The following is a 21,316-nucleotide window of genomic DNA, read 5'->3' as shown; positions in this document are numbered from 1 at the left end:
TAAAAAATCATGTGTGTTTTTTTTTTTTGTCTCCTTCTTATTTAGTTCTTTTAAGATATTTACATAATTCTGGGTACAAATCCTTTATCAGAAATATGTTTTGCAAACTTTTTCCCCATGACTATGGGCTGGCACTTTGATTTTCTTAAATTTGCCCTTTCAGAGGACATACGTCTCATTATGATGAAGTTTTATGTATCAATTTTTTTTTCTTGGGGTTTTTGTGAAATATGAAAAATTTTTGTCTAATGTCACTTACATTGTCTCATGTTATCTTCTAAGAGCTTGTAATCTTATTTTTAGGTCTATAATACATTCTGAGTTAGTTTTTTATATATGGTGTGACACAAGTTTCATATAATTCCATGTGAGTATCCAGTTTTTTTCAGCACCATTTGTTGAAGAGACTGTAATTTCTCCATTGAGTTATCTTGACGTCTTTATTGAAAACCAGTTGACTGTATGTGTATGGATGTATTCTGTTCCATTTTTTTTAATTACTTTATGTCAGTATCCTACTTTCTTGATTACTGTAGCTTTATAGTCTTAAAATTAGATAGTATGTAGTTTCTCCCACTTTGTCTTGTGTTTCAAAGTTGTGGTGGTTATTTTAGATCCTTTACATTTGCATGTAAACTTTGGAATTAACTTGTCAAAATCCACAAGAAAAACCTTCCTGGAATTCTGGAATTTTGACTGCAGTTGTGTTGAGTCTACGGATTAATTTCACAAAAATTGATATTTTAGTTCTGTTGGGTGTTATAATCCGTAATCATGACATACCTATTTATTTAGGTCTTCTTTAATTTCTCTTATTATTTTCTGGTTTTCTGGTTTCTTGCATATATTTTTTGTTAATTTTATCACTAAGTGTGTCCTATATTTGACACTGTTGTAAATAATTTATGCTATATATTTCAATAGTATGAGATACAATATGGCCAGTATGGAAACATATTTGAATTTTTATATATTGACCTTATAACCTTGTAATGTCACTAAATGTACTTCCTATTCCCAATAGCATTTTTAAAAAATGCTTTAGGATGTTCTGCATAGATAGTCATGTTGTCTGCAAATAAAGATTGTTTTACGTCTTCTTTTCTCATTTGTCTGCCTTTTATTCATTTTTCTTGCCCTATTGCATTGATATGGATCTATGGTGTTGAATAGAAATAGTAAGGGAGGATAGCCTTGTCCTCCTCTCGATCTTAGAAATAAAACATTCCGTCTTTCACCATTAAATCTAATGTTAGCTGTAGGTTCTTTCTAGATGCCCTTAATCACGATGAGGAAGTTCCTTTCTATTCCCAGTTTGCTGGGAGTTTATATTTATGAGTGGATGTTAAATTGAGATGATCCAGGGCTTTTTCTCTGTTAGTCTGTTAACCTGGTAAATTACTATGATTGATAATTCTGATGATAAAGCAACTTTGAATTCTGGGGTAAATCCTGTTTTGTCATGATTCATTACATTTTTTTATACGTTTATTAGAGTTTTTTTTTTTTAAGTTTTATTTTTATTTATTTTGAGAGAGAGAGCGAGAGAGAGAGCAGTGAAGGGACAGAGAGAGGGGGAGAGAGAGAATCCCAAGCAGGTTCCACATTGGGAACCCACATGGGGCTCGAACTCATGAACCATGAGATTGTGACCTGAGCCGAAGTCAGACACTTAACCCACTGAGCCACCCAGGAGCCCCAATATGTTACTAGGTTTGATTTGTTAGCATTTTATTCCAGACACTTTTATGTCTGTTTTTCTGAGGTCTATTGGTAGTAGTTCAATTTTCTTGTTTTTGTCATTAAAAAAAAAAAAAAAAGTCAGGGTAATCTTGGCCTCATAAAATGAATTGGGGAATGTTTCCCCATCTTTCATTTTTGGGAAGGGTAAACACCAACTGCTTTATGATTTGGAAAATACAATCAGTTTTGTTACTCTGACAACTTAATTCTTCTTACTGAAATAAATATTTAGTCGAGGAGAAAGGGCATGTTCTTACTTTCAGAAATTCTCCAAATGGTTGTTTGTAGCTAAAACCGAAATAAAACAAAAACCAAAATAGCTTATGCCAGTATGTTCATACAGGTGTTTGTAAAACTGGATATGCAAATTTAATAACCTTGGGTGTGAATTTAATATCAATAAATCATATATATGATATATGATAGTATATTTCATGGAGATTTTAATTCTTGTATTTATTTTTGTTCATGAAACATTTTGTAAAGTCCCTTGTATGTGCTCATTAAGTCCTGCTTTGTGCGTACTTCAACTTCTTAAAGGCTTGTCAGTGGTTAATTATTAGGTTACGGTGAATTTTTTTAAAAAACTTTGATCCAGGGGCGCCTGGGTGGCTCAGTTGGTTGGGCGACTGACTTCAGCTCGGGTCATGATCTCACAGTTCGTGGGTTTGAGCCCCGCATGGGGCTCTGTGCTGACAGCTCAGCCTGCTTCCGATTCTGTGTCTCCCTCTCTCTGCACCTCCCCTGCTCGTGCTCTCTGACTCTCAAAAAATAAGTAAATGTTAATAAAAAATTTTTTTTCAAAACTTTGATCTGGCAGAATATTCTGTTTGTACTTCCTCCGAGGAAGAGCCTATTCCTTGAGAGTGCAATAGTTCTTAAGTTATACCTTTTTGAGATGAGAAGTCTGGGGCATGCGTTCCCGTTGCTTAGTCATCACTTTTATTGACTTTATCGAACGGATGTTTCATGTTGGTGTTCAATCTGTCTTCATCCAAAGCATATTCTGTGAAAGTGAGGATTGGGATGATGCCAAATGCTATTTACTGACCAGCACAGTATCTGTTAAAATTGTCTTCGAGGATTGGGAAACTGGATTAAGTGAATAAAAATGATGAACCATAATGTTTAATAAAGAAACGCAATTCAATTTGTGTTTTCATGCCATTCAAATAGTTTGTTCTCTTATGTTCTTTCAAGAATATTAGCTTGTAAAGTTTACTGTAGGATTTAAATCATTTGCTACCTGTCTTGCTATCTAACTCAGACTGTAACCACCACCCCCCTACCAAGAAACTCGATGCCCTTGTCAATCACCTAGCATATTCTTAACATTTCCTAGAATAATATTTCAAAACTACCAGAAGAGTTTAAATTATATGAGATAGAATCTCATAAGGTGCTTAAATAGATTGTTTTTTATTTTTCCTTTCATAACAATCATGAACTTGAAATTTCTCTCCTGTGTAAATTTGCAAAGTGCTTACCTTGCAGTAAATACCACCTACCTAATGACATAAGATATAAGAACCAGTAGCTATAAACTAAATCGTTAAGCATATTGTTGATACTGTGCATGATTATATTTTATGCAACATCTTGCCTCATGAGCTGTATTTACATTTATTTCCTGTATGGAGGGACATAAAAAGCTGACTTACAAATTACTGTTAAAGGCAGCAGTGGGACTGTTACTATAACCTATATTTGAAATGAATATTAGTGAAAGAATATAAGAAAAAAAAAGTAGATCTCAGGAATGGGTGTTACAACTCACTGGAAAATGTTGGATTTTGTAGGTTACCATGACCCGTTGTCCTTTTACAAGAGAAATCATCTGTGGGGACATTTAATACATCAGAGTGAGAATACATTAGAGAAATCATCTGTGGGAACATTCAATACATCAGGGTGAGAATACATTAGAAGCACTGGAAAGCGTTTGTAGTTTTCTGTTGCACATATAGTAAAAATATGTTGCTTGTTAGGAAATTAATTGGTTAAGTGATATCCAAGCATCATCCTTTCTCGCTGTAGAAACTGAAGTTTGTATATTTGGAAATGGCAAGAAAATAGTGAGCAATGTTTTAGCGCTTTTTTTGGTAGTGGACACATGTAGCTTTTCACTAGCTACTATCCTCTCATGATGTAATTAGTGATACACTGTTTGAGGACTTTTTTTAGCCCCTAATAATCCTTTTAAGCTTGAGATGGGAGGTAAGGTACTAGCTAACTCTCTGAAATGCTGCTTTCAGTTAAATTGTGCGAAGAAGGGGGTGAATATGTGACACCAATAAGGCTTTACAACAACTTCAGTGTGTTAGTTTCAGGCTTAATGCTAAGAAAAGTAAAGCTGAATATTAAAAGTTAACATGTTACGTTTTCAAATGTTTTAGATGTTTATCTTGATGCGCGCGTAACATAGAAGAAACCTGGGCAAATATGAGTGATAATTTTTTCATTAAACAAGGACTTTTTTTCCTAACAGTGTTAAATTTATTATGTTAGATAACATAATAGATAGACGGTTATTTTGTGCATGTGTCTATTGAGGTATAAGAGTATTTGTGTTTATTTGAAACCATTTAGTCTTGAGCATAAATTGCCGAGATGCCGATTCAGTGTGTCTCATCCTAAGAAAATTTGGCATATTCGTATAATATAATCTCATTTCTAGAGCCCCGACTAGATTCAGTGTCTTTTCTGAGTAGCTGATAGGTAATTTTAGGTTTGCTCAGCCCCTGCCTTCCACTGTCCAGTCGGTCACAGATCCTAGGACAAAGCTCGTGTGTGTATTCACATCTAAGTTGGGCTGTAAGCCTGGGTAAAGACAGAAGGCAAGAGGGATATCCCAGACCCAGGTCCTTCGATATATAACCACCTTTTAAAAATGAGAATTTCTTGGGGCGCCTGGGTGGCTCAGTCAGGTTAAGCATCCAACTCTTGGTTTTGGCTCGGGTCATGATATCACGGTTCGTGAGTTCGAGCCCCTCATCAGGCTCTGCGTTGGCAGCCGAAGCCAGCTTGGGATTCTACCTCTCTACCCCTTCCCTGCTAGCGTGCACTTGGTCTCTCTCTCAATAAATAAACACTTTTAATTGAAAAAATTAAAATGAGAACTTCTTATAATAAGGTCTTCCTAATCATGTCACTACATAGTTGTTTAAAATCTTTTTTTCTTGGGGGCACCTGGGTGGCTAAGTCGCTTAAGTGTTTGACTCTTGATTTCAGCTCAGGTCATGATCTCACAGTTTGTAGGTTCGAGCCCCATGTCCGGCTCTCTGCTGACAGTGCAGAGCCTGCTTGGGATTCTCTCTCTGTCCCCCTCTCTCTGCCCCTCCCCTGCTCATGTTCTCTCTCTCTCTCTCTCTCTCTAACTAACTAAACTTAAAAAATATTTTTAAATCTGTTTTTCTGGATTACAAAAGCAACACATATTTTATATAGAGAAAGGGACCTAATACCCATATGTCACCACCCACAGAGAACATAGATTACCTTCTCTAGGTAATAATATTTAAAAAAATGAAATTGTCTTAGGGTCATTATTGGAGGATTCTCTCTTTTAAAGATGTTCTTCTATCAAAATATTGCCGTCACGTGAATAGGTGAGCAGATGGAAGGATGGGGTGTGGATAATTCAATAGGAGCCAGAGAGTCAGAGGGTAAAAACATCCCTCTCACGTTCCTGAAGCACAGACCACAAAGGGGGACATGAACGCCTGACCCTCGAGAGCACATCTGTGGAAACGGAAGGTTCTATCCATAGAGTATTGTTAACCATGGTACATACCATTTGCACACGTCACTTAGGATATTAACAATATATTTGGATTCCGGTTACATTTTAGTCAACTGTTTGCATCCCAATGACAAACCACGTCCTCACCATAGAGGGAGGTCCCCTAAGGGTGCCGGTGCTGTGGCTCTTAAATTCTTCACTCTCAAAACTGAATCAGTAGGATCCTGTCCTGGAACTTCCCAGGTGTGTTTTTCACTCTTCGCAGACGCAGCGGTCGGGCTAGAAATCATGCCTGTTCATCTGAATGCGAACCCTTTGGTAACATTCCTTTGAGTCTAAGATAAGTGGATGAAATGTGCTGCATAAATCACGTCACAGCAAACAATTGTCACCTGGCACTAGAGCTTGATGACATTTCAAAACGCTGGCTTACTGCTGGTAGTGTTCAGTTACAGTTCTGCAGAAAGTCTGTTTGTACAGCTGAAGCGGTTCTTGAGAAAGCAAGATTCCTCTCTCAAGCGATAGGGCTTGAGTGAGTTTCTAACAGGGATCCCCGTGCTGTGCTCCCGAGACCTGCTCGGCGAGGCTTTCTCGTAATTTCTCATTGGTCTCCCTCTGGCACACGCCTGAGAAAACAACAGACCTTCAGCTTGGTGAAATCCTCAATATTTCCTGAGTCCGGCATCGACCACAGTGCAGGAATGTTTAAAAACCACGAAATTCCGAGAAGATGGTAGCCCAGATTTGGGCCTTAAGATACAGCTTTTCTCTGTAGTGATCGACTCCCTGTCAAAGCTCGTCTTCACTTTGACCTGTTCCCGAAAGTTCTGCATCTGGCTTTACTTACCGTCGGTTTAGTCTGGTCAGTTTAGTCTGATACATTGCCTTTTCTCACAGAATGATAAAAGCCTGCTCAGCACAGGCAGAAAAAGGGTAATGAACTTCTCTTCCTGGACTCCAGAAGAAACTATAGCTACAGAGCTTTGACTTCATGCGGGCCCGAATTTTCTTCCTAAAAACCACCCGCATTCGATTTTGCCATATTCCTGAACTTGATAACTTCTGTCACTTCTAGGAAAACTCTACGTTTTTGATGTCTTTGGACTTCAAACAGGTGCATGCACATTTAAAAAGAAATCTGGGGGCGTCTGGGTGGCGCAGTCGGTTAAGCGTCGGACTTCAGCCAGGTCACGATCTCGCGCTCCGGGAGTTCGAGCCCCGCGTCGGGCTCTGGGCTGATGGCTCAGAGCCTGGAGCCTGTTTCCGATTCTGTGTCTCCCTCTCTCTCTGCCCCTCCCCCGTTCATGCTCTGTCTCTCTCTGTCCCAAAAATAAATAAAAACGTTGAGAAAACTAAAAAATAAAAAAAAAAAAAATAAAAAGAAATCTGTTGGTTCTCCTTTCCCACCCCTCTCATGTTCCGTCTCCGTGGATAACTTCTCATATTTAAAAAAAAATTTTTTTAATCTTTATTTTTGAGAGAGAGAGACAGAGAGAGACAGAACGTGAGCAGGGGAGGGGCAGAGAGAAAGGGAGACACAGAATCCGAAGCAGGCTGCAGGCTCCGAGCTTTCAGCACAGAGCCGATGCGGGGCTCGAACTCACAGACTGTGAGATCACGATCTGAGACGAAGGTGAACGCTTAAGCGACAGAGCCACTCAGGCGCGCCCCACTATTTTCCTATTTTGGATCTGAATCCTGTTCTGTGTCCTGTTAACCATGTAGATTTATTGTGTGTTCACACAAAACATTGGATGCGTATGTGTTTTAATTTTGCATCGCTGGTATCGTGCTCTAGACACCATTTACTTTTTAAAGAGCTGCCAGACTTTTGGGAATACATCTTGATTGTGTTTTTCTACCTGCTGCCTAGTATTCTGCAGAAAGTATTGGCTTCATTTTGTTTATCTTACATTGGACACTTAGATTACACGGCCTTCTTCTAACTAACTGACTCCATATTTGCAGGCTGTATATCTTGTACTCCATGTAACTGAAATTCCAGCTACATGAAGTTCATCGCTCTTGTATGAAAGCAATGTGCTTTTTATATTGCCGTTTGTTTGCACATATGTCCGGTTTTTCAGTGACTACGTCCTTACTCTGCAAGACTCAATTCCTGGCATCTCCTTGGTGAAGACTTCAGCAGCCCCTTCCTTGAGCTGGCTGTTGTGTTCTGTGCTTGCTCAGCATTTGCTTTCATCTTGGTAACGGAGAAGCCTCTATTTCTGCTGAAAAGTCTCTTTTCTCTCTGGATTTTTTGAAGGGAGGGACCAAATCTTAGGTATCTTTTTAATTTTTAAAAATGTTTAGTTTTGAGAGAGAGACCGGGCAAACAGGGGAAGGGCAGTGAAGGAGGGAGACCCAGAATCCGAAGCAGGCTCCAGGCTCTGAGCCATCAGCACAGAGCCCGACGCGGGGCTGGAACCCATGAGCCATGAGATCATGACCTGGTCATGACCTGAGTCAGACGCTCAACCGACTGAGCCACCCAGGTTCCCCATCTTAGGTATCTTTGTATCCTTCGCCGTAGTGTGGTGAACTGCATATATTTGGCAAGCAGTACAACATGAATTGAATAAATGAAACGTGTAAGCTCTCCAGAAAGGAATACTGACAATAGGAGCACAAATGATTCTCGTACGCAAGGATGGGTAGGAACACAAATACACAAGTAGTACTAAAGAGAGTAGCATTCAGGAGGCTGAATCTCAAAATGAGGCTTGTGAAGATGGAAAGGATCACAGCATATTGTGTTTAGATCGTGAAGGAAACCAAGAAGAAGCATGAACATCTCGGGACAGACGGCGTAATACTGGATGTCGGAACAAAGGCAGAATTGCAGAACTCCTCCTGGGTTGGTTTTAACTTCTCTATCCCAAGGAAACGAGCCTCAGGTTCCGCAGAGGAGACTCAGGATGGCAGCCAGGGCACTGAAGTCCAGGGAAGGCGAGGCAGCGGGGAGAACGCTCTTTGATGCTTCTGACCCCTTAACGCCTCAGGAATAAATCACCTGCAGAAACGAGCGGTTCAGTCATGGTTCAGCAGTGACGATCAGTACCAAAGGTGCCGAAAGATCATTATGCAGATACTGTCTTTATTTTCAAAAAAGAGGAGTAAATGTAGGATGTTATAACCGATGTAACCAGAAGTGGAATTTTGAAACCCGTGTTTCAGTTTCATGTCTGTGCTTGGGAAAATTCTTTTAATTAGTTATTAGATACTTGGTGCAGACTCCACCTAGGAAAGAAGCAGTCCTCCGGAGACCACCTAAGGTCGCTGGAAATGTGTGTCATGTTAAGCTTGTGTAACTTTCTTACCGTACAGTTGGAGTAAGGTGATTTTGCAAGGCTTGGGACAAAGCGTCTCGTGGTAGTGTTCAGGAGATAGATGGTCAAATTAGGGGCTGTTTTATGAGGACGGGCACATTCCTAGGCGGTTGAAAAAATGTGATGAATGAACTGATGTCAGCTTGGAGAGAGGGATTTCTGGTGACGTGATTTGGCTCTTTCTTTCACTTTGTCCTATTAATCATTTATATCACCAATTTCGATGAAACACGTCCATCACATTTACATATCACATAAAGCTGGGAGTGACAGCTAATGGTTGGAGTAAGGGAATCAGGACCAAAAAAAAAAAAAAAAGGGGAGGGGGCTTAGCCATCTGAAATGATTGGCTGAAACTGAAATCACACTAGTCAAGAATCAAGCAGACATGTTTTTAACAGCATTTCCTATGAGGAAGACCTGGGAATTTGTGATCTACCTGTTACTCCTATGCCCCAGCCATAGACTTTTGTGTGTTTGTTTGTTTTTTAATTTATTTTTGAGAGGTGTGGGGGTGGGGGGCGGTGGGGAGTGGCGCAGAGAGAGAGAGGGAAAATCCCAAGCAGGCTCGATGCTGTCAGTGCACAGTCTAACACGGGGCTCAATCTCAAGAAGAGTGAGGTCATGACCTGAGCCTAAATCAAGAGTCGGACTCCTAACCGACTGAACCACCCAGGTGCCCCTAGAGTGTTTTATTGCAAATACAGGGTGTGGAATGGAAAAGGTACAGGCTCTACTTACGAGAAAAAACCAGTATGTTCATTTATACTTCCAGGTTTTAAGAATTATCTGGGCACTTTGTAATATAAGGAATATTTCCAAGGATCAGAGTGGTTTCCTTATTAAAACTTAACTTTTGAGGGGGCGCCTGGGTGGCTCAGTTGAGCGACCGACTTTGGCTCAGGTCACGATCTCGCGGTTCATGGGTTCGAGTCCCACGTCGGGCTCTGTGCCGACAGCTCTGAGCCTGGAGCCTGCTTCCGATTCTGTGTCTCCCTCTCGCTCTGCCCCTCCCCCACTAGAACTCCATCTCTCTCTAAAAATAAATAAACCTTAAAAAATTAAAAAAACAAACAAAACTTTTGTGTGTATGTGTGTTGAGTGAGGAATCGTCAGAATAGTAGTTATTTTCAAATATTTGAAGACTGAAAAAGGAATTTGCTTAGTTCTTTATTTGTTTAGCTTTAGAAAAAAGTATCACGTACTTCCTGTGGGGCTGGAAATTGTGCCAGGCAGTGGGGATATAGTAGTGACTGAGCCCAAAAAGTGACCTCATCTTTACCCTTTGTGTCACTGACAGTCTGGGGAGGAAAGTCAGACATTAACCAGACAATTCCATGAGTAAATGTGACTTGCAGCTATGATCACACCAGTGGAGTCGAGGTCCATGGCACCCTGAGAGTGGATTAGTCGGGACCCTTGGTTTGGTTAGTGAGATTGCTGCTTGCTTGAGGCAGTGAGGCTGGAGGTGAGGAAGAGTGTACCTTAACTAGGTGACAGGAGGGAAGGGACCCAGGGTGAAGGAACCTTTCTAGGGCACAGAGGACACTCTCTAAACCTGAAAAAGAAGACGGGTTCAGGACCATCAGCCTCTGAAGACTTGGGTAAGAAGTTTATTCTGTGTTGAGGAAAAGTGAACCGCATTTGCTGGACTTATCTAGAAGACTGATTTAAATTTGGGACGGTGTCGCTGCTGAGTTGACCGGCCCCAGGCCAAGGGAGGACTGCAGACCATGGATGAAGAGGTGGGGGGGGGGGGGGGGGGGGGGGGGTGGGGGGGGGGGCAGTGGGGGTGTTGCCCCCGGGGAATCAGGCCCTGTCATAGAAGAGGAAGGAATTCAGCTGTGGGATGGGGGGGAGAGCACTATTTGGGGACAGAGGATGTGGGTACAAATCCCAGTTTTGCCACTTACTAGTTTGGTGGCCTTCTGTCCCCGAAGTAACTGCCCAACTTTTGGCTCACATGTTTTGTCAGGATTAGATGGTTCTTGCGAATGACCTACAAATTGTGAAGCGTAACATAAGATGGAAGAATTGAGAAAAAAAAAAATGTGTCCACCATGGCCATTATCGGACAGGGTGACTTAGTAATGGAATGGAGCTTCCTCCGTGGTCTCCAGCCTAAGTGTTTGGAACTGTGTAAGAGTTTTGTCATTGTAGCTTCAGATCCCATTCTTCCCTGACAGGCGCAGCCTGAAAATCACTCGTCCACTTGGCTCGTAGCAGCCCTCAAGTTGCTCAGCGGGACTTTAAATCAGATACACATGAGCTGTTTTTGTCGTCGGTGACCTCAAAAGCGAGAAGCAGCTTTAATGAATCTTACAGCAAAGCCCTAAAGCCAAAAAATTAGAAAGTATGAAAAATTGTCAAATACATCTTTAGTACTTTTGTATCTTAAATTTTATCCAAGCACATAGAGATGCATGTATATTTTTGCTCTAGAATGTTGCCTGGGTGTATGTTGTTGTGTGTGTATCCATGCAAATAACACACGAAAGACCCTGTGAGTGGAAACGTACCATTCGTTTTTGAAGTGTTTTCCATTTTTTTTTTTTAATTTTTTTTTCAACGTTTATTTATTTTTGGGACAGAGAGAGACAGAGCATGAATGGGTGAGGGGCAGAGAGAGAGGGAGACACAGAATCGGAAACAGGCTCCAGGCTCCGAGCCACCCGCCCAGAGCCCGACGCGGGGCTCGAACTCACAGACCGCGAGATCGTGACCTGGCTGAAGTCGGACGCTTAACCGACTGCGCCACCCAGGCACCCCTGAAGTGTTTTCCATTTAAAACCCACAATAAAATGGAAATCAGGGTAAAATACATAGCTATTTTTTTTGGAGACAGGAACGGAATAATATTTCTAATGACTCACTGAACGGAGTATGCATTCATAACATGGTATTTATTCACGTATTGATGCACACAAAGTCCACTCAACAAATATTCATTAAAGGACCTAAGATGTTTATATGCATCGCTCTACCCTGCATTTTTATTAAGGTTATTTACATGCATCACTACAAATCTCCACAATCTGTGTCTTGGTAAAATAGGACAAGCCCTTTTGCATTAAACTAGGCCAGGATGCGAAGATAATCTAAACATTTAAACTTATGCAATCTTCCAGCGCAATCCCAAAGACAACTTCCACTGGAGCATTCTGCCCATTTAATCAGGTGTTAAATGTTACTGTCCTTGAATATTTTGTTGCTTTGATGGTTTTAAGAATTCCTCAATTCTAACTATGTTACCAATAGTGTGACTCGTGTGTTGAAATGCTGTTCATTCTAGTTATTTCACACATATTCTTTAGGAGACTAGAACAATAATTGCTGAAAACTGATCGCATCTTAGGGGTGTTGAATCTTGGAAGTTGCTTCTGGATCCATAGCTGAGTGGAAAAGACATCTGAGTGAGAAATCAGATCTTCCCACAGACTTCCATTTATACCTACAGTGACAGTAATAGATGGACCAGGCCCTGTGCTAAGGATTTTACATCTACTTTACTTAACCTTTCCAACAGCTCTATAAAGTGTGGGTATTGTTATTCCAGGGTTATAGATGAAGAAGCTGGGCTTTGGGGGAGGTTCAGTAAGGAGGCCTGGGTTCCATCCCAAGTCACTTCTGATTCCAAGACTGCTATGCTATTTTGAAACAGCTGATTTGCTACACAAGAAGTTGATTGAAATCATTTTAGACTAGTCTCCTGGAGCCACGCTTCTTGCCTTTGCGATGGATGGTGCTATATCAAAAGGAGATAACACACAGATTGCAGATACAAAGGTAGAAATAAAAAAGTGATAGCAATCCTTGAGTAATATTGGATTTCTTGTTGTTGCTTTTGTCATAAGTTTTTAAATAGCTAATGCTTACCTGTAGTAGGAAATAACTCAGATAGCCCGAGAGCGTATACAATGCAAATCATGGCTCCCTTCTGCTCTGGCCGCCCTTTCTCCCACAAAGAGGCAACCGCTGTGTCCAATTTCCAGTTATTCTTCCAGAGAGAGAGTTCACATGAATTGATTTGGGGGGGAAAAAAAAGTAACGTTTGAGCATCGTGTCTACAGAACCCAACTGGAAGCAGCCAGGTCTGGCCACTGGTTGACATCTGAGTGGGGCCAAGCGGGAGAAAGTGGAACTGGATGTAGAAGAGACGTTGTGCAGTGGAAATGCAGCCAGGCATTAGCCCTCTCCGCCCAGGAGTCCTTAACCCCTCCAAGCACGTTTGCCCCATTGTATAGATGAAGAAATTGGTTCTTTGAGTCCCCCGACTAGCTGTACGGAGAGCAACACTCCCACGCAGGGCTCTGCCTCTCATCTTTCCATCCAAGGCAGTGCTGGCGACCGCTGGGTTTGAGAGTGCTATCGAGAATTGGACAGTCGAAGTGCTCTAGAACTGACTAGAGTTTCTGCCGGTAAGCCGGGTAGCAAGCTGCAGAAAGCCCAAAGGCAATAGCGGATTTTTTTTTTTTTTTCTAACTTTTAGAACACATTGTTAAATTTTACAATAGGTTCCGATTTACAGAAAGCTTGTGAAGATAGTACAGAGAGTTCCTATATATCTCACACCCAGTTTCCCATATCATCAACGGCTGCCCTCACTCACTGTAAGGTTACTCTTTACTCCCCCTTTTCAGACTTTCCCCCTTTGGAAGGAAAGCACTGTGTGTGGCCCCCACTTAAGGAGAGGGGAGTCCTGTTCCACTCCCGCAAGAGTGGGGTATCTTCATAAATTACTTGGAATACTTCTGCATGAGATTTGTCTCTCCCCCCCCCCCCCGTTTGTGTATGTATTTAATCAGTCATTTATTTATGTAAGTATGGATTCGTGGATGTTTTTTTAACTTATTTTTTTAAGTTTATTTGTTTGTTTTGAGGGAGACTGAGACAGCGCTAGTGGGGACAGGCAGAGAAAGAGGGAGACAGAATCCCAGGCAAGCTTTGTGCTGCCAGTGCAGAGCCTGACGCAGGGCTTGAACTCAAGAAACCGCGAGATCACGACCTGAGCCGAAACCAAGAGCCAGACGCTGAACCGACTGGACCGCCCAGGTGCCCCTCGTGGATACTTATTTTATACTTTGGATTATAATGCAACACCATTTTATTATTCCGATTGGCTCAGCTTTGATCATTGGGAGCTTTGTAAATGGCCCCTGTGTCCCTTGTCCCTCTGATATAACCTCATCATTGAGTTTTATTTTTTGTTTTGAGTACTTTTTTAGTGTCTGGGACTATAGGATGCATTAGATTCACCCTTATATTTTCTACTCCACTCTTAGGATCATTTCTGCAAAGAGCCCTGGTTCCTTTTGTGGGAAAATGGTGTTAGAATCCACGATCTGGGTGCCAGGTGTAGTAGCTTTTTGCAAACCAAATACTTAGTGGAAAAGAAAGTTTTTGCCATTGTTTCAGGTAGTGATGAATTGGGTTATTGAATTAATTTTTGTGTTAATACTGCTGGATCGAAATTTTACCTGAGTGAGTTGAGTAGAATCATCACAAGAATTTCTAAGTAAAATTCTAAGAAGTAATTGTTTTATTACTCTTTTCTATTACTTTAAAGAAAGCCGCCTGCCCATGATGGCACTTTATCCTTGACCAGAACCTGAGGCAGAACTTCAAAACATGGTAATTTGAAGCAGGTTGGGATTAATTTGAGGATATTGGAAAGACTTGATACTCCATTAGGAAAATTAAGAAGCATGGAGTACGGAAAGACATGTAATTCATATTCATGTAAAGAATAATACTTCCTTTTGCATCACTAAGCATTTTAAATTTGTGTACCCAACAGAGGATTGGGAGAGAATGTGAAAGGGAAAAAAAAGAACAAAAAAGTAAAAAGGAACAAAAAAAAAAAATGACTGTTGAGTATCGTGAAAATATCTGGACAGTGGTCCTAACTGATTTACGTTATTTCAGAATATTCTTTATTAGAGATCTGGCCTTTCTAACTCCAGAATTAAGATTTTCTTAATCTTCTTAAGCTTCTTTATCTTTTGCCCTGCCTTTTGTCCCCTTTCACTCTTCAGCATCTGCGTACCATTTCAGTAAGAGAGCGGAATTGTTACCGCCCATCAAGCAACCAGGTCAGAAGAATCACAAGATCTGATAGGCGAATGCGTGAAATGTGTGTTGATTGTAAAAACAAAACAAAACAAAACTCATTTTCTGAGAATTAACCATATGTTTTTTTCCCAGGGCCTACTTGTCCTCACCTATTGTATTTTAATTTTCTTGCAGCTTAACTGTAAAGAATAGTCTTCTAAATCAGTGTAAATAGAAAAACTTCGATTTAAATGGATTGCATGCAATTGCAATTAGTAAGCAGCAGAAGCACTAATGAGGAAGAGAGCCAGGCAGGTGAAAAACCGAAGCCAAGGTAAATGAAGCAGTCTCTGATGAATAAGCAAACGTTAACTCAGGGCACCGGAAAACAGAGTGAGTTGGAGATGCCCAGGGAGCCCTCAAATGAAAATAGCTGGAAAGCCTCCAGAGGGACGTTGCTGAGTATAGAGATGGGCAGATCATAAGAGCGAGGTTCTGGGGAAGGGTTGCTCTTGCGTCTGAAGCCTGGCACAGATTGCCAGGGAGCACATGAGACGCCCAGTGTCTTCTTCAGAGTTCAGCGGAAGCCATCAAGCCCATGCTCGAAGAACCTGGAAACACTAATCTAGGACACAATGGAGGGAAACTTGAGTGTATGAAGGGTGTACCATGTGCTGGGTGAACTATGTCATTTAATTTTTATACCCGCCCTTTCCCGTCTCCTGGCATTTAATTCTTACACCAACCCTTTGAAGGAGAGTATTACTACAGTGTTACAGGTAGAGGAAATGGGGCACAGAGTGGCTTGAGGATAGCTTGCAAATCACACCGCCACTAATCGGAGGTGGAAAGTGGAAGTTTTCATTTCAAGCAGTTTGGGGGAATCAAGATAGACTGAAACCAATTCGGGGTTGCGTAGGTGCAGACTCTTAGCCCCTGGGGCGATTAACGATACTTTTTGGGGGGGGGGTTCTGGGTTGAACTGGTTAAGAGAAAGGAGTTTAAAATGGTGGCTGTGACGTTCAGATGGTTTAGAGCTGCTGAAAAATGAGGGTTCTGGTAGGCTGCTCTATCTGGAGAGCCTTAGAATGGGCTGAAAACTCCTGGACATAGCTGGTTGAGCAAGTGGGCTTGGGGATTGGCTGAAGGGTGGGTTCTTTTAATTATCATTTCACATTCCCTTTGACCTTCTCAGGATTCCTGTAGACGGGAGAGAGTGCTTTTTGGCTCTTCCGGGGAGAATAAATTTTAGTGGGGGCTATTCTTCGATTCTGGCCAACTGGTCGCTCCAATGTACGTTAGGCCATTTGTGAATGAGACAGGAGAATCGCTGTGAACTGCGAGGATGTAATATGTTAAACACGGTGTGTTTATGTTTACCAAATAAATCTCAAGAGCGCATTAATTGTATGTCTGTAGTTCTTGAAGTGAAGTAGGCTAAGTGGGGGAAAAGCATGATTTAGTCCTGCTTTATTGCTGGCCAAATCTCTAGGCTGGCCTTTTTTTTTCCTTTTAATAAAAATGCTTGTGGTTCCTTGTCTTCCCATTAGCTCATAGTTGAGAGCTCTGTTAAGTTGTCTGTGAGACGGCGTGTATTAGGCTTGCCTGATTAAAATTGTTCATGAGAGATCAAGCAGACAAGGGACTTTTAGCATAATTAAAAAAGCACTGCTCGCCTTTAAAGATGAGATTTCAGAGATTTTCAAATTTATATCCACCTGTAGGGAAGTGTGTTTATGTAATTAGATTCCGGTTCTCTCATGAACCCTTCTTAACTCAATTCACACATGGTGTCCTTTCCTTTTATAGACTGTCATCCTCTCATGCAGGAGACGAGAGATGTTGAGAGGAGACAGAATTTGAATGAACTGAAACGTTTCCCTTGAAAGATCACAATGTGATAAGTTACACAATCAGTTACCTCCTTATGTTAACCTGTTTATTTGTGAAAGGAAATGCAGGAGCAAAGTTGAAGATCGTCAAGGGAAAAATCCAAACAAACGGCCTATCCTGTGTTCTCAGGCTAATCCGAGAAAAATTACAGCAGCTTTTGGAATACATCTCCTTGTGTTTAATGGACGTCTTCGTCCAAGGTGGTTTTTTCAAAATTTTGTCTTTTCATATTGCAGTCCCAAACCTTCCATTGCTGCGCTCTGAAATCATTCAGTTCTTATTCTCATTTTACGGTCATGTTTCAGAGGGAAAAAAAGAGATGATTACACTTAATGTGGTTTAAAATGGCTTCTTTTGTCCTTTTAAAGCAAAGTCCACTGCTATGGACTTGTTTAGTACTTTATAGAGCACACTTCAGGTTTTGTTGTTTTTTTTAAGTGTGTTTCTAAAATACATTTTAGTTCTTTGGAAAGAAACCCTTTCTAGCGTAAATCAAAATGTTATTGCTATAATGAGGCAGCATTTTAGAAGAAAATTACCAAGGTGTGAACCTTTTTTTTTTTTTTTTTTTACCTACATGTATAAGGCATTAATTTCATAGACGAAGTGCTTCCGAACATGGGAACATTTTCTTCAGGGAAAGCATTTTCCTCAACGAATAAGTAATGCTTTGTTTTCACCCAGAAGATTGCTTTAGAACATTTCTCATGTAATTAAAATAATTTTTCCATTAGCTGAGAGTAGTTCTCAAAGCTTCTTGACTTTTTTTTTCACTTCTATCTTATTCTGCATTTTTAAAAAAGAATTCGTTCTAGCCTGATTTTAACATTAAACAGCAGTGTGCAGAAGGTACCCAAATTATGTTTATGTGAGCTCTGGGCAAGAGAAAAAGATGATAAAAGAACCTCCCCAAACCAGAAGGTACCATAAATTATCCCAGTTATATATTGAGACTAAATTTTAGGAACCTAATGAAACATATATTGGCCAGGCATAAAGATACTTCAAAACCATAAACAATCGAGGAAGAAAGGAGCCTGAAATTTTAAATGGTGGGATTTTTTTTTTTTAATGTCTCATGTTATCTGCAGGAGGAGAGCACTAAACAAGGTTACATCTTGAAATGGTAAAATCTGTGAATAGTTTTGTTTGTGGGAGGAGGGTCACAAAGAGGTTCCTCTGGCTTTCTTCTCCTTGACAAGTAATCAGAGTAGTTCACAGATTTCCTGGTTTCCAACCATTTTATAGTCTGGAGAATTAATGCTTGCATCAAATTATACAGTACCTTACTTTTGATTAAATAAAGTGTTTTAACAGGACCCCACAATCAAGTAAGCTAGATAATAGTTGCTTTAATTAAGACCTAATTTAGGTTGAAAACATATAGAATTAACAAGGTATACTATATGTTATAGCAACCGGTATATTTCTGCCATAGGCATTATGATTTCCTTTGTATTCCACAGAAAGGAAAACCCTTATGTTCTCTTTATTCTTGTTCAATTTCACACATTGGTTTTCATATCCATTTAATTGCTTATTCATCCACCTGTCTGTCGTTCATCCATTTACTCAGTAAGCACTTACGGAACCTTTCCTGTTGGGCTTGGGTACCTGTGATACAGAGATGAGTCAACTCTTTGAGGATATCTTTGCGTGTGTATGTATATATATTGCATGCCACAAATTCACAAAGAATTACCAGTACGAATAGAGTGATGTGCATGTAAAAGAAGGTACATCTAATTGTTTCTGGAATGTCAGAGAAAACTTCAGCAGAGGAGACAGTGTTTAAACTGAGTCTGGAAGGATGGAAGTTCCTTCACTGGGCTGAAAATCAGAGGAAGGGCACACAGAAAAGTGAGAAGAGCAAGTAAAAAATGCATTGCGCTTTTAGAAGACGTGTAAATATTTTGGTATGTCTGGAATATCCGGGAGAAATCTTTGGAAATGATGCTGTGGAAGTAGGCAGGTAGATCTCTCACCTGGCCATCTCGATGAGTTCAGACTTTACTTGCAAGGCAGTGAAGGAAATGAAGCTGAGTGAATAACAGGAGAAAATTTGCATTTTGGAAAAATAAGTTGGGCAGGATTACAGAAAATGTTTACAGAGGGCAACAAGGGACCACATGCAGTATTCCTCAGATGGCTCCTGTTTCTTCAGTGAACTGGGAGGCAATCTTGTATCCTTGGGTTTTAGGGTCAGACAGACTTCATTTCAGATCCTGAATCTCAAGAGCCCCTTAACTTCCCTCAGCCTAGGATTTTTCATCTGTAAAATGGGAATAATAGTGGTCTTGCAGTATTGTAGAGTTTACGTGTTCGAAATGCTTTGCTTGGATTTCTAGGCCAATTCTAATCCATGTTTCACTTGCCACACTATCGGCCATTTGCCAAAAGCCATCGTGGCTTTCTTTAGGCTTCTTATTTCCAGGCTTGGTGCATTCTCAGATGTTCCAGGTTTTGGGGTGGTGGTTACAAAACAAAACAAAACAAAACAAATGGTTTTGTTGAAGCGTATCTGACATACAGTAAACTGCACATAATTAAAGAGTACTATTTGGATATTTGGATATGTCTGTGAGATCATCATTGCAGTCAAGGTGCTGAATATACTGTCACACCAGTGGTTTCCTTGTGTTTCCTTGTGTTTTCTTCCTTCCCCTTCTCCCTGCCCGTTCAACTCAGAGCCCACCACCCCCACCCATCCCTGCGATCCCTTACATACTTTCAGTCACTGTAAATTAGTTTACATTTCCTAGAAGTTGATATTATAAATGACATCTTACGGTAGGTATTCTTTTTTTGTCTAGCTTCTTTCACGGGACATGATTACTTGGTCATTCGTCCATACTGTTGCATGTAACAAGCGTTCATTTCTTTTGATTGTTGACTGGTATCCCATCGTGTGGGGTACGGACATAGTCACCTTTCGCTGGACAAATGAGTTATGTCCAGTTATCGAGTATTATGATTAAGGCAGCTATGACTGTTAGCGTTCAAGACTTTGTATGGACCTACGCTTTCTTTGTTGGGGGTGGGTGGCTGGGTGGTAAATAACTTAGGAATAGAATGGCTGGGTCATATGGCAGGTATATGTTCAAATTTTTAAGAAACGTCCACAAACTTTTTTTTACACCGGTTGCACCATTTGACATTGCCACCAGCATCGTGTGAGAGTTCCGGGTCCCCTGCATCCCAACCCACACTTGATATGGTCAGTCTTTTAAATGTTCATCATTCTGATGTGTGTAGTTGTTTCTCTTAGTGGCATTTATTTGCGTCTTCTCAGGTTAATGATTTGGGGCATCTTTTCGTTTGCTTATTTACCATCTTTTTTCGTCTCTGGTTTCTGTTCACATCTTTTGCCCACTTATTATTATTATTATTATTACTGAGTTTTGAGAATTTATTATGGGTACAGGTCCTCTGTCAGATGTTTGCTTTGCAGATATTTTCTCCTAGTCCGCTTGTCTTTTTAGCCCAGCAAGGGTGTCTTAAACAGCAGAAGTTTTTAATTTTGACAAAGTCCCATTTACCAATTTTATCTTCTATGGATTGTGCTCTTGGCCTCCTCGGTAAAAAAACTTGGCCTACTGAAGGTCCAAAATATTTTTCTCATGTATTTCTTTTCAAGGAGCTTTATGTTTTTTTACATTTAAGTCTGTAACCCAATTTTGCAATAAACTTTTACCTTTGGGAAATTTTACACTTTTGGGAAGGTTGCAGAGGTAGTACAGAGAGTTCCTGTGCACCCCTCATCTACTTTCTCCTATTATTAACATCTTACATAACCGCAGTAGATTTGTCAGCGCTAAGAAACCAGCTTAGTACGTTACTATTCACTTCACTTCAGACTTGATTTGGATTTTATCAGTTTTTCTAATACCTGTTTTCTGTTCTGGAATTCAATCCATGATTCCCCATTTGTGTGTCGTCCTCATGTCTCCTTAGTTTTCTCTGATCCTTGACAGTTTCTTAGTCTCTCTCTCTCTCTCTCTCTCTCTCTCTCTCTCTCTCTCTCTCTCTCTCTTTTTATGACCTTGACAGTTTTGAGCAGTACTGGTCATTTTGTAGAATGTCCTGTAATTTGGGTTTGTCTGATTTTTCTTTTCTTTGGATGGTGCTGAGATACAACTTCTTGATTATAAAAAGTGCAGGAGATCAAGGAATGAGTTAAACCCACAATCAGGAAACCACTAAATCGAGCATGTAGCTCATTCTACACCACAACCTACTGGCCTAGTCTCTTCAGTGTCATAAAAAACTAAGGAGGGGAAAGGGAGGAGACTGTTTTGAAGCAAAAGTAAAGAAGATTTAACTACTGACTCCAATGAGGGGGCCTTGCCCCGCCCCCGCCGCGGGGGGGGATGCCAGCTGCAAAAGACATTTTGGGGACAATTGGGAAAAATTGAGTGTGAATTTGGTATTAGAGGACACTGCTGCTTCTGTATAGAGTCTCCCTGATTTTGTACATAGAAGATCATGTTTGTGAATAAAGAAAGTTTTACTTTTTCCTTTAAAATCTGGATACATTTAATTTCTTTTTCTTGCCCAA

At 40.6% G+C, this 21,316-nt stretch overlaps 1 protein-coding gene and 1 long non-coding RNA gene across 11 annotated transcripts in view; both read left to right on the top strand.

The window, feature by feature from the left end:
* The window catches only part of RFX3 (regulatory factor X3), a 299,217-nt gene that overhangs the window by 68,413 nt on the left and 209,488 nt on the right, over positions 1-21,316 (top strand). The gene's annotated exons all lie outside the window — the stretch shown is intronic.
* On the top strand, positions 13,848-16,270 carry LOC121013690 (uncharacterized). The gene is made up of 2 exons (XR_005782862.1): positions 13,848-14,445; positions 14,850-16,270. It is a non-coding gene; the product is annotated as an uncharacterized LOC121013690 (long non-coding RNA).

Source organism: Herpailurus yagouaroundi, unplaced genomic scaffold (assembly GCF_014898765.1).
Source record: "Herpailurus yagouaroundi ecotype Mexico unplaced genomic scaffold, PumYag 199, whole genome shotgun sequence".
Lineage (NCBI taxonomy): Eukaryota > Metazoa > Chordata > Mammalia > Carnivora > Felidae > Herpailurus > Herpailurus yagouaroundi.
Note: the sequence above shows the minus strand (reverse complement) of the source record. Positions and strands in the feature narration are given on the sequence as shown.